At 34.3% G+C, this 12577-nt stretch overlaps 1 long non-coding RNA gene across 1 annotated transcript in view; it reads right to left on the bottom strand.

Moving 5' to 3' along the window:
- Positions 1-2373: 2373 nt before the first annotated feature.
- Positions 2374-12577, bottom strand: part of LOC149555882 (uncharacterized) — a 75999-nt gene continuing 65795 nt past the window's right edge. Inside the window, exon 3 of the long non-coding RNA XR_016364577.1 lies at positions 2374-2923. This is a non-coding gene — a long non-coding RNA (uncharacterized LOC149555882). The remainder of the gene's footprint in view (positions 2924-12577) is intronic.

Below are 12577 nucleotides of genomic sequence, written 5' to 3'. Positions count from 1 at the left end.
CCTAGGTTGTTAGTGGGATAGTTGAGGATGGAATCACATCATCTTTAGGTGCAAGACAAGTAGATGGAAAAGGTCCAAAGAGATGTGGTAAATGGGGAATTGCATGTTTTGTTGGATGAATGTGATTGAGATAGAATTTCACTCTCTCATAGAATGTATAATGTATGAAGATACTTGTGCTTAGTACAAAATTGTTCAAAGGACAACAATATGCTCAATTTATTTAAAGATAAGATCAAAGAAATTGCTAGTTTGATGGTCAAGATTCTTGATTGAAGATCACACATGAAAAGGAATATGAAGATAACTTGAGATTGTAAGCCCTTAACCAATTAAATTAGTCGCTCTCTTAAATATCATTGAAATCCTTCATTCATTCGTATTCAATATAGGCTATTTGTCACACCCACCCACAAAATGACCTTTAAGGAATAGCCAAATTACCTTTATTTTGAGGATTACCGTAAACCAAACCCTCAAAAGGGTAATTGACAAATCATCGTTGAGGGTTAGACTTCTAATTGATTCCAAAAGCAAATTGTCTATTGGAAGTAAAAAATTTACCATTTTGTTTGACAAACTAGCAAACATAGTACAACACAATGAGAACTCCAAAATGGTCTTGGATTAACAACTGCGTATTTGAACAAGAACCAAAAAAATAGGCAATAGCAAAAATTGAGTTTCACGATTTTTACCTTGAAAAATGGTAAAAGCATGAGGAAGGGCATTTTTTTTTTGGGACAGGTTAATCTATAGACAAAATGTACTAAAGACAAAACAAAGTCAAACTTTTTGTTTTTCGAAATTTTTTGTTGTTTTTGACTACAAGCAAATGCTGAATTTTTTGGAAAAATCCATGATGTTTTCAATTTTTTAAAATTTAGGGAAGATAGCATGTAGAAAGGATAGTTGCATCCTTTTTTTTCTCCTGATCATTAGAATTTAAGAAAGACAGTAGAAAGATTCCATTGATTTGCAATATTAATCAGAACTTCGGGTGTAAATAAAATCGGAGAACCTGAGAAAATAAAGATTTCGTATCATGCCAAATATATTGTACTGGATGAACTACATGCACTGCAAGCTCTAAGGATCAATGTCCCAGCTCTGTGGATTGAATCAGCGCCCTGTATGTTAATAAAATTTATGCAAAAATATACTTCTCCACCCTACTTTAGAACCGCCAAAATTTATAATATTGATGCAACTTCAAACTCTTACAAGGTCCATGCATTCTTAAGCTTTATGTGTGTGGGTTACTGAGCTCACAGGTTTGGCCTATTCATGTTAATACGATTATGGCAAGGGACGAAATCTTCCATTTGTGACATCGCTTGACTCGGGGAGAATATAAAGAGTTAGAATCGTAAGAGTAAGTTTATTAATAAACAAAAACAGGTAATCTAATTAAGTTTATTAATAAACAAAAATAGGTTAGTCACCCATGCATCATTATATTTACAAGCGAGATCGCTCATACACTTAAATAGAACCTTGATATCATATCATGCCATTAATGGTCACCCAATTCCACAAATACCCACAAGGCTCAGCAAAAATAAGACGAACAAGTTTAAACTGAAAATGCAAGTTTTAATGCCCCTGCTGCAACCATTTGCGTAATACTTCAACGAAGATCTTTTTTGTTTTAAAGCATGTCAATAGATTTCCCAATATTACTAATTGCACCGATGTTGATGCATAATACATAGCAATGAATAAACACTTAGTGTGACACATTATCTTGAGAATTCACAAATTCATATTCTGAATGCTACAATCAAATTCCTTGAAAATGTAGTTATTGAAGGGCTAATGTGGCGTTTTGCTCATGCAATCCACAAAAAAAACTGTTCACTGCTGTAAACTAATGGCACTTAAAAAGATCTTCTAAATTGACTACAGCCATCCTTAAACATCACACACTAAGGAAAGAATTAAGCTTGGGAAAAAAAAGTCAACTTTGACTACTTAACACTTATGGTTTAGGAATTAAGCTTAGTGTGTGATGTTTAAGTCATTCCTTTGACCACTAAAACAAACATTTACTAACTTTGTCACTGATTTCATGTGCCACAATCATATTCTCGGAACTATGTCTCTGCATCAACTGATGGCTGACATAGATATCCTTGAAAACTTTACAACTTAAATACACTCATTACAAGGGAAGATTTCCTTTTGTATTCCAATTTGTTAATAATGATAGCTTCGGTTAGATAAACATGAATCATAATTATATTATGATTTTGGTATATGCATGTACATGTATATCAATAAACATTGAGTATATATACATAATTAAATAGTAAGTCATGTATCATTATATTGATTGTATGAGAAATAAATTATCATTTATGTTGAATCGACTTGATCAAATGGATCATCATGGATCATCATTACTATTACTCTTCCATGTATAAATCTGTATTTATTGATACATTGAGTCAATACTGAGTATTGACCATTACCATTGATACTTAATGAGTATCGATTTAATATAGTCAATATTGAGCATCAGTTGTCTGTCACCGATAATGCGTATCGATAATGATGCTTGTACCGATTATGAATTGGTTTGTATGTTATCAATCGGTTTGCATTGTTTATATTACAAATTATTATCGGTTTGTTTAGAATGATTATAATGTTGATTATGAATCGGTGGAGAGATGTGTCCACATAATGTGGAGACATGTCTATCCATCAACATGTCTCCTCAATCCCATATATATAATTCAAATAAGATCGATGAAAGGAAAGTACAACAATCAATTAGTGCAAGCCATTTGGAGAATGCTCTTTTTCTTGTACTTAGAAATATTTGTGATTCTAATTCAGTAATACTTGAAGTATTATCAATATCTGATTCATCAACATTCCTTGTGAAATACTATCATCTCTTTATTGTAGCAGCAATCTGTAAAGATTTACAAGTTAGTAAGACCGTCATTTAAGAGATAATAAAATTAAAAGATATTTATATTCCTATCTACTAATAAATCTAATCTACTTTAAAATGGTATCAAAGTCTAACTTTAGATCTGATTAGATTTGAGATAGTAGATTATCTAGACTACCAGTTTTGTTCTTAAAGGAAAAATTACATTCCTTTCTTCATAATGACAAGAAAAGTTAGATTTAAAGATCTTGAAGAAGTGTCAAACTTTGTATCATGTAAGTTCAGGGTCATGCTTACCTTGAAGGAAAATGAACTAGATTCATTTGTAAAAGTAAACATACCTGAACCATACAATGATGCTAGGGAAATTTAATGGAACAAGAACAATGGAAAAGCTATGAAAGTGATAGTGGATGCGGTTAGGGACCATAGTGTTGCAGTTATATCAAAGTATGACACATCATACTGCATGTTTAAATCACTTGGAGACATGTATGAAATATACAATACCAACAAAGCTCTCACATTAAAAAGACAACTCCATCATGTGAAGATGAATAAGGGAGAAATTATCAGATCATACTTTATGAGGATTAGTGAAATGAGAGACCGACTTTCTACAATTGGTCATCAAATCAACAAGGAGTTAACATTGATGACTCTAGATGGTCTCCCATCATCATGGGAATCATTTATTCAAGTTCAAGTGCATGTCTAAAGTTCCCTAAGTTTGAATGATTGAAAACGGATTTCATTCAAGAAGAATCCAGATTTATCACTGGGAGGATTAACCAAAATACCATTAACGAAGACATTCATGTGCTGAGATCTAACTCATAATAAAGGAAAGTAAAGGAACTATAAAAGAAAGGACAAAAGCACATGTCAAAAAGGCTTTTCTGAGAAAAGTAGGGACATAGCTCAAGTAGAGTGCTTTAGATGTGATAAGTATGGACATTATGCAATGAAGTGTCTTGGTAGATCAAAACAACAAGCCTCTTCTGTTGAAGTTGGAAAAGCTAGCATGTAAAATGATTCAGAGAAACTTGTCTTCTATTTAGCCTTATCAACCCAAGTTTCTAAAAATCTCAACACTAAGGTGATGGATAGTGGAGCCTCACGCCATACTACTGAATTCAGAGAATGCTTGGACACTCTAATGGAGAATTCTGATGAGAAAGTAACCATCGGGGATGATTCTAACTACCCAATCAAAGGGATTGAAACCTGTACCATAAATTTGAAAGTCAACAATCTTACAACTCATAGGAGTATTATTTGTGCCAACGATAAAAATAAATATAGTCTCCATTTTTGCACTTGAAGACAAAGGGTGTAGAATAGCCTTTATGGAAGGTAAATTTTTGGCATGGCCAAAGAACTCTACTATCAACAAGGCTCATACTATAGGAGTTAGACATGGATGCCTCTACAAACTATGTATTAATCTCACTCAAGCCTTAATTCCTAAGACTTTAAACTCAAACAAGATTTGGCATAGAAGATTAGGGCATCTCCATTTTTGTGCTCTATCCTCAATAGAAATCAATAGAAAAAATGGTGATGGGTTTGCCCAAACTGAATCAAACTCATGAAGAAACATTCAAGGTTTGTGCCCTAGGGAAGAAAACAAAAGGAACTTTCCAAAATAGTGAAAGTAAATCTAAAAATTTATTAGGACTAATTTATTCTTATTTATGTGGACCCATGTCTGTAACCTCTATAGGAGGATTCTTGTACTATATAATTTTTTATGATGATTCCTCTAGGAAAACTTGGATATATTTTCTTAAATGCAAAGAGTATGAAGAAATCCTTATGAGGTTCAAGGAATTCAAATCTCTTGTAGCAAACATGTCAGGGAAGAAAATCAAAACATTAAGGACAAACAATGTGAGGGAATATACTTCATTAAGGAGTTCTTTGTAAATGCTACTATTAAGAGAGAGTTTCTTATAATCCCCAACAAAAAAGAGTGGCAGAGAGAAAGGATAGGAACATAGTAGAAGATGTTAGAGCTATGATGTATAGAAACTTCATTTTAGGTTGAAGCCTCTAGGATACTTGTCTACATCCAAAATAGATGTCCTTGTTCACTTTTAGACAACAAAACCCCTAAAAAAGCATTCACCAACATCAAACCTGATATAAGTCATCTAAGAGTTGTTGGTTGTCTTGTCCAAATTTATGTGCCTAAAGAGAAGAGATCTAAGTTACAATCCCTAGGCAGGAAAGGAATATTTGTAGGCTAGAGTGAAACATCTAAAGCTTATAGGATATACATACTTGGACAAAAATTAATTGAACTCAACAGAGATGTATTTTTTTAAGAAGACATTTCTTTTAGGAGATCCAAGAGCTCGCATAAGATAGAAGATCAAGATCCTCCTAAGGATATGGAAGAGGGTCATGTTCTTGAGGTTCAAAGGGAGACTCCTGAAGAGATTGAAAATGAAGGTCAAATTGCTCCTTTAAATCAATCCAATAATGTAAATCAAAAGAGACTACTTTGGGCTAGGAAGATGATTTAGAAAGAAGAGAATTATGCAGCACCAAAAGGAACCTTCAAGGAAAGAAAGAGACCACACATATTCTCTAGTTATGTTGTTTTGATGAATGAGATCATAAATTCAAAATCATCTTGTGCTGAAGAAGCTCTCAATAATCAAGTATGGAAAGATGCTATGTTAGAAGAGTATTAGTCCATTGTAAAAAATAATATTTGGGACATCATACCAAGACCTAAAGGAAAATTTGTTGCATAATCAAAATGGCTCTTCAAGATCAAACATGCTCTAGATGGTAGCATTGAGAAACACAAAACCTGATTTGTTGCCATAGGTTTCTCTTGGAAAGAGGGAATTCACTATAAAGAGACTTATTCCCCTGTTGCTCGATTCACTTCAGTCAGAGTTGTAATTTCTATTGCAACATTAAAGAGATAGAAGATTGTAATAATCCTCTCTATCATTTAAACATAGATTCCATTTACTAATAAATAGTTAGGCAATTCATTAAATACTTGCAATTACGTGCTACTACTTACTCATGCTAAAGGATATAGTTAACTTTCCTTTGACTAAATTAGTTAACTGCTCATATATTTCCAGACATCCATCTCTACAAATTTGAATACCTTTGTTAAAGTGCCCTAGCCGTCCGTTGAAGCCATGTTGTGAAGCCATGCTTGTTGTCGTGTCTATGCCATGTCATAAAGCTACCATGCCCTAGCTGTCCGCGGCCATGGTCAGGATATTTTCTATTACTCTTTGTTGTTTGTTCAACTTCTTGGGATCTAGGCCATGTGCTGCCATGAATGAGCCGTGAGTAGACTTCAATTTGGGAAGCCATACAATTAGTGTGTCGTGAATGAGACTGCTTGGGAAGCCATACAAATCGATTTGGGCAGAGCCATGGTGAGCAGTACCTGAGCAGAGTCTCTGCCGTGTGTACTGGTCTCCGAGTGACAAGTCCATGTGTTGTGCACTCAGTCTTCTACCCCTTTTCCACAAGCCGCTTCTTACTCCCAACTCGAGTCAATGTTACTTGTCAACTGTTTAACTAAATACCATAATGCAATGTTGTTGCATCCCTAGTGTGAATCATGAATGATGGTTATAACATTCATTGTTATACTGATTCTGTAGGTCTATTCCTATTGCCCTAGCCATAGCCACCATTGCAAAGCTGTTACTTCTCTTTGCAATGTTCTATGGTGTTGGGATCTTCTTTGCTGGTGTCTCTTATTGTTAAGATGAGTCTGTCCATCTGTTGCCATACCCTAGTTGTCCGTCGTTGGTCCCTAATTCGGAGGGGCAAAGAACCATTGGTGTACTGGTGTCTACAAGTTGTTTGCAGTTTGTTTGCAAACTATTTCACAAATTGCCAGTTGAAAGTTGTGTAACAACTACATCTAGCGGAGGGCACATTTCTTGGACGAGTGCAAGTTTATCTGTCTGCTATGGATCCCCAATCTGACCATGTCACATTCCAACAAATAGTTGCTCGCTTGACAAAAATGGAGACTAATCACAAGGCCTTGCAAGACGTAGCTCTTTCGTCATCCTCACTCTCTCTTAGTCTTTGTGATAGGTTGATTAAGGTTGAAGCTGAGAATACATCTCTCTGATGTATTGTGTAGTCCCTACATGAGACACTTTCAGAAACACTGACTAATTTGAAGAGTCAACTTGATTGTCATATGCAAAAGAACCTAGATGTACCTACAACACTAAGTATAGCTAATATGGATATTGCTCAACTTAAACTTCAAATGATCAATTTGCAATTGTCTGATATCAACCGAGGAAGAAACAGTTTGAACTCGACAACAAACAATCCTCCTTGAAATCTGAAATAGAACAATAGTTTAAATCACGGGCATCTATTTGTAACAACCCCATCTCCACTTCCACTTCTCTCCTTGGAGTGGAGAAGCTGGTCCAAACTAAGATAGCAAATGAAAGGGTCAGGCGCACTCGTGAGCTCAACTTGCGAGTCCGTGGTCTCCCTCTTCCTTCTTCTTCTTCTTCTCTTTTAGAGCCTCTTGTGGCAAGTTACTCTTTCCTCCAGGACCAATTGGATATCACTAACATCACACTAGACTATGCCTGGGTTGGGCATGATAACACCCTCTTTATCTGGTTCCTCTCACTTGCTGACTGCCTTCAAGTTCTTAAGGCAAAGAGGAAGATTTTCCCTCTCTCTGCCAAGATTTATCTTGATGACGATCTTACTAGATCACAAGTGACAAAACTTAAGCAAGCTCGGGTTCTTGTTATGGCTACCTAGAAGGAGGGTAAGTGGGTAGTGATTAGAAACCTCAAGGTGGTGATTCGAGACACTTTTCCTACAGGTTGGGAGTCGAGGTTGGCCTCTAAGGATAATTGATGTGAATAGTCTGTATAGCTTCACTACACACATATCCTCTCTCTCTCTCTCTCTCTCTCTCTCTCTCTCTCTCTCTCTCTCTCTTACTTGGTTTTGTTCTTGTTCTTTCACGAATATTGTTTGGTGTTCTTTTATCAGCACTGTTTGGTGTTCTGTCTAGTGCTATCTTATTGGTTGTAAGCTTCCAGTCCCATAGACCCACGTTTGGTCTCTCATCATACATTAATATATTTATCTTATCTTATCTTATCTTATCTTATGATTACATTCTCATTCCTTTCCACAAATAAATCTACAAGCTAAAGCAAGATCCCGATTTAATTCTAAGACCATAAACTAAAAATTCCTTTGATCATTCACTATTGTTTCATAGTCATTCATTTATTATTATTTTTTTTTAAAATAGAATCTGGAATGAGTGACATAGTAAACCATGAGATTCACCACAAATCATAGGGCTGGAATGTGCAGCTATAGTAGTCCCAAAGATGTCAAAAATGATAATTAGCTACAACAAATACATATGCCAAATGCGTTGTAAAAATAGAGATGCCAAAGATATATTTATCTTTGTAATTACTACGACATGTGCAATAGGATACCTTCCCAAATTCAACACCAACAATGCCCCAAAAGTGTTGGTTTGAATCACCAAAAATGAACCCATATATTACGGTTCAAACTAGGTTGTGAAACCCCGCTAACGCCAACAAATCATTGCACCAATTTGTAGAATTGCATTCCATGCCTCCAAACCAAGAATGGATATGCAGTTGCTTTAACTCTATGTCAATGGATAGTTGAAGACTGTTAATGCATGTAGCTTCAGTCTGATATTAGTATGATCAACACACACACACACACACACACACACACACACACACACACAACAGTATGATGCACATACTGTTATACATCTATGCATATGTATTTGTTATATGTGAATAGTGTACAGTTGAAGCCGATAATATATATTTTCTGAGATCATTTAAGGCATGATCAAAATTAATTCTAATTCCTTTGATATTTAGATCACTATTGATCTATCCTTTATATTGGGCCGCAGATCTTAATGTTTGGTAATACATTGTTATACTTTGGTTAAGTCCATAAAAAATTGTGAATAATTAGTTACCTCCAAATAGGTGTGAGGATGAATCTTCATGTCTCCAATTAGAGACATGACCATTCATTCCCACACCCTTCCACTTTATATATATATATATATATATATATATATATATATATATATATATATATATATATATATATATATATATATATATATATATATATATATATATATATATATATAGATTTGCCTAAGTAAACAAGGCATTGAAATCTATTAATGCATGCACATCAAAGGGTTGAGGAACATTCTGAATTCAAGAATATTATATTATCTCTGCACTAACTTCTACAGATTCTGAAGCGAATCCATCCTTTGACAATAGTGATTATACCTTCAATGAAATTGTGCATCAGTCTGCTATTGAATTGAAATCTGGTAAGAAACTTTACATGGTATCAGAGCCTTGTTAAGGAAAGATCTCATTAAGTTTATGGGATCATATCTCACAGTAAATTACAATCTCTCTTTTCTCTACAAGATGACAAACATGTTGAGATTCAAACACCACCTTACAAGTGCTGACAACTTCGAATTCTGGAAACTTTGTATAATGATGTTATTAAAACAAAACATATTGGAGTCTTTTTTAAGAGAAGATAAGGAAGAACCTAAACATGGTCCAGAGAAAACATTATGGATCGAGAATAATGAGAAGGCCATGAAGATAATCGTGGATGTCGTTCGAGATCACATAGTGCCTATTGTGGAAAAACATACAACAACATATCGCATGTTTAGAGCTCTTGAAAATGCATTCATAATAAATAACACTAGCAAAAAACATGCTCTTAAAAGACAGATGAAAATATCAGCATGAATAAAGGAGAAACTGTAAATGTGTTCTTCATGAGAATCACAGATTTGAGAGATCAATTATCTACAGTCACTTATGAGATTGACAACCAAGAATTATCCCTAATAGCATTAGGGATTCCAATTTTTTGGGAATCCTTTGTACAAGGTATAAGTGCAAGATCTAAAATCCCAAAACTAAATCGATTAAGATCTAATTGTCTTCAAGAAGAATCGAGATAAATGATTAAAGGAAAACATAAAACCTTACGTGAAGAAAATCAAGTTCTTAACACCAAATCTCATAAAAAGGGAAAGAAGAACAACAACAAAAGGAAAATAAACTTTCATGGAAAAGGATAGTGAAAATAGAAGAAAAACTTGTCCAAAGTTCAATGTTTCTGATGTGATCAATATGGACATTATACAATAAATTGTCCTGATCGATCTAAACTTCAAGCATCATTTGTCAAATCTGATAAATCAAATGAAGGTCATGATTCTGAGAAATATGTCTTCTATTTAGCATTGTCCAATCAAATATCAACCAAATCAAACACTTGGATAGTTGACAGTGGATCTTCACATCACTAGATATTGGGATAACCTAGAAAATATGCAAATAAAAACAGATGAAGAAGTTAAAATTAGTGATGATTCTGCATATTTCATAAAAGGAATTGAGTCTTGCACCATCAAATTGAAATATGGGAATTCTATTTAGTTTTTTGGATTTCATTATATACCAAGTATTAAAAGGAATTTAATATCTATATCTGCACTTGAAGATGATGGTTATAGAATTGCATTCATGGAAGGTAAGGTACTAGCATGGCCTAAGAATTCAACCATAAAGAAGGCTCTAACAATAGGAGTACAACAAGGACTATTATATGAGCTATGCACTAAGTCAAACTTTGCACTTGTGCATAAGACTTTAGATTCAAATGAACTATGGCATAGAAGATTAGGTCATATCAACTTTCATGCCCTAACATCTATGGAAAAGTTAGTGACTAGAATGCCTAAATTAAGCCATATTCACAATGAATCATGCAAAGGTTGTGCTTTGGGGAAGAACTCTAAAAAATCATTTCCTCGTAGTTTGAGCAAACTAAAGATGTGTTGGAACTAGTGCACTCACACATATGTGGACCCATGTCCTTAACATCCATAGGAGGGTTTCTATACTATGTGATATTTGTTGATGATTTTTGAAGGAAGACATGGATATACTTCCTTAAGTGCAAAGAATCTAAAGAGATTCTTTCTAAGTTTAAAGAATTCAAAACAATCACAAAAAACTCCTTAGGAAAGAAAATTAAAGTTCTGAGAACAGATAATGGGAAAGAGTACACATCTGAAATATTTAAAGAGTTTTGCAAACTTGTTGGGATTAAGAGGGAGTTCACAGTCCTCTACAATCCTCAACAAATTGGAGTTGCTGAAAGGAAAAAAAAAATTGTTGTTGAGGTTGTTAGGGCTATGATTTTTTTTTATCAAAACTTGAGCATGTCATTTTGGGTTGAAGCATCTAATAAGCAGTCTATATTCAGAATAGATGTCCTCACTCATATTTGGACAATAATACCCCTAAAGAAGCATTTTCAGAAAAGAAACCTAACATTAGTCATTTAAGGATATTTGGATGTCAAGTGTATGTTCATGTACCTAAGGAGAAAAGGACAAAATTAGAACCTACTGAAAGAAAAGGAATTCTTATTGATTTTAATTAATGAAAAAACAAAAGGATACAGAGTCTACATACCTGGATGGAAACAAATAGAACTTAGGAGAGATATCATTTTTGAAGAAGATATTGCTTTCAAAAGAGCCAAAACTTTAGATAAACTAGATACAAATGACTTATCTCAAGAAGAGGCTCCTACTCCTGAGATTTAAAGGGAGTAGGTCCTGAAGAGACTTCAAATGAAACTAAAATCCTTCCTAAGACTCAAGAAGAGAGTTTTGATCATTCTAAAATACCACTTTGGGCAAGGAAAATTATACAAGAAGGAGATGGATTTGTAGCACCTTCAGGGACTTTCGAGAAAGCAAAAGACCTAGAAAATTGACATACAATGCATTCATGTGTGAGAGTCCAAACCCTAAACCTTCAAGTGTTTCAGAAGCACTTAAACATCAAGCTTGGAAAGATGCAATGGTGGAGAAATATCAATCGATACTAAAAAATGATGTTTGGGATATAGCTTGTAAACCTAAAGGAAAATTTGTTGTTTCTTCAAAATGGCTCTTCAAAGTTAAGTATGTTGCAGATGATAGCATTGAAAAACATAAAGCTTGTTTTGTGGTTAGATGGTTTTCTCAAAAGGAAGGAATCAACTTTTGCACTAGTTGCCAGGTATACCTTAGTTAGAGCTGTAATAGCCACTACAGCAGTCAAAGGTTGGAAAATCCATCAAATTTATGTAAAAATTACTTTTCTAAATGGAATAGTTGAGGAAGAAGTATACTTGAAACAACCAGAAGGATTTGTGACTCGTGATGATGCCTCTTATCTGTGCAAATTGAAGAGGTCTCTATATGGACCCAAATAGGCTCCCCAAGCCTGGTATGAAAGGATTGATAAATACCTTCTAAGTCTTGGATTCACCAACAATGTGGCTGATCCAAATCTTTACTTTAAGGTAACTAAAGGTGATATGCTAATTTTAATTCTTTATGTTGATGATCTTCTGATTATAGGGGAAGAACATCTCATTATTTAGTGTAAGAAAAGTTTGGCTTCTGAATTTGAAATGAAGGACTTAAGAATTCTTCATTACTTTCTTGGTTTGGAAGTGCATCAGAAGTTTGGGAATATCTTTCTACATCAAAAGAAGTATAATGTTGAT

Source organism: Cupressus sempervirens, chromosome 5 (genome assembly GCF_028749045.1).
Source record: "Cupressus sempervirens isolate cs-2001-9-10 chromosome 5, ASM2874904v1, whole genome shotgun sequence".
Lineage (NCBI taxonomy): Eukaryota > Viridiplantae > Streptophyta > Pinopsida > Cupressales > Cupressaceae > Cupressus > Cupressus sempervirens.
This window is presented reverse-complemented; position numbering and strand designations above follow the sequence as displayed.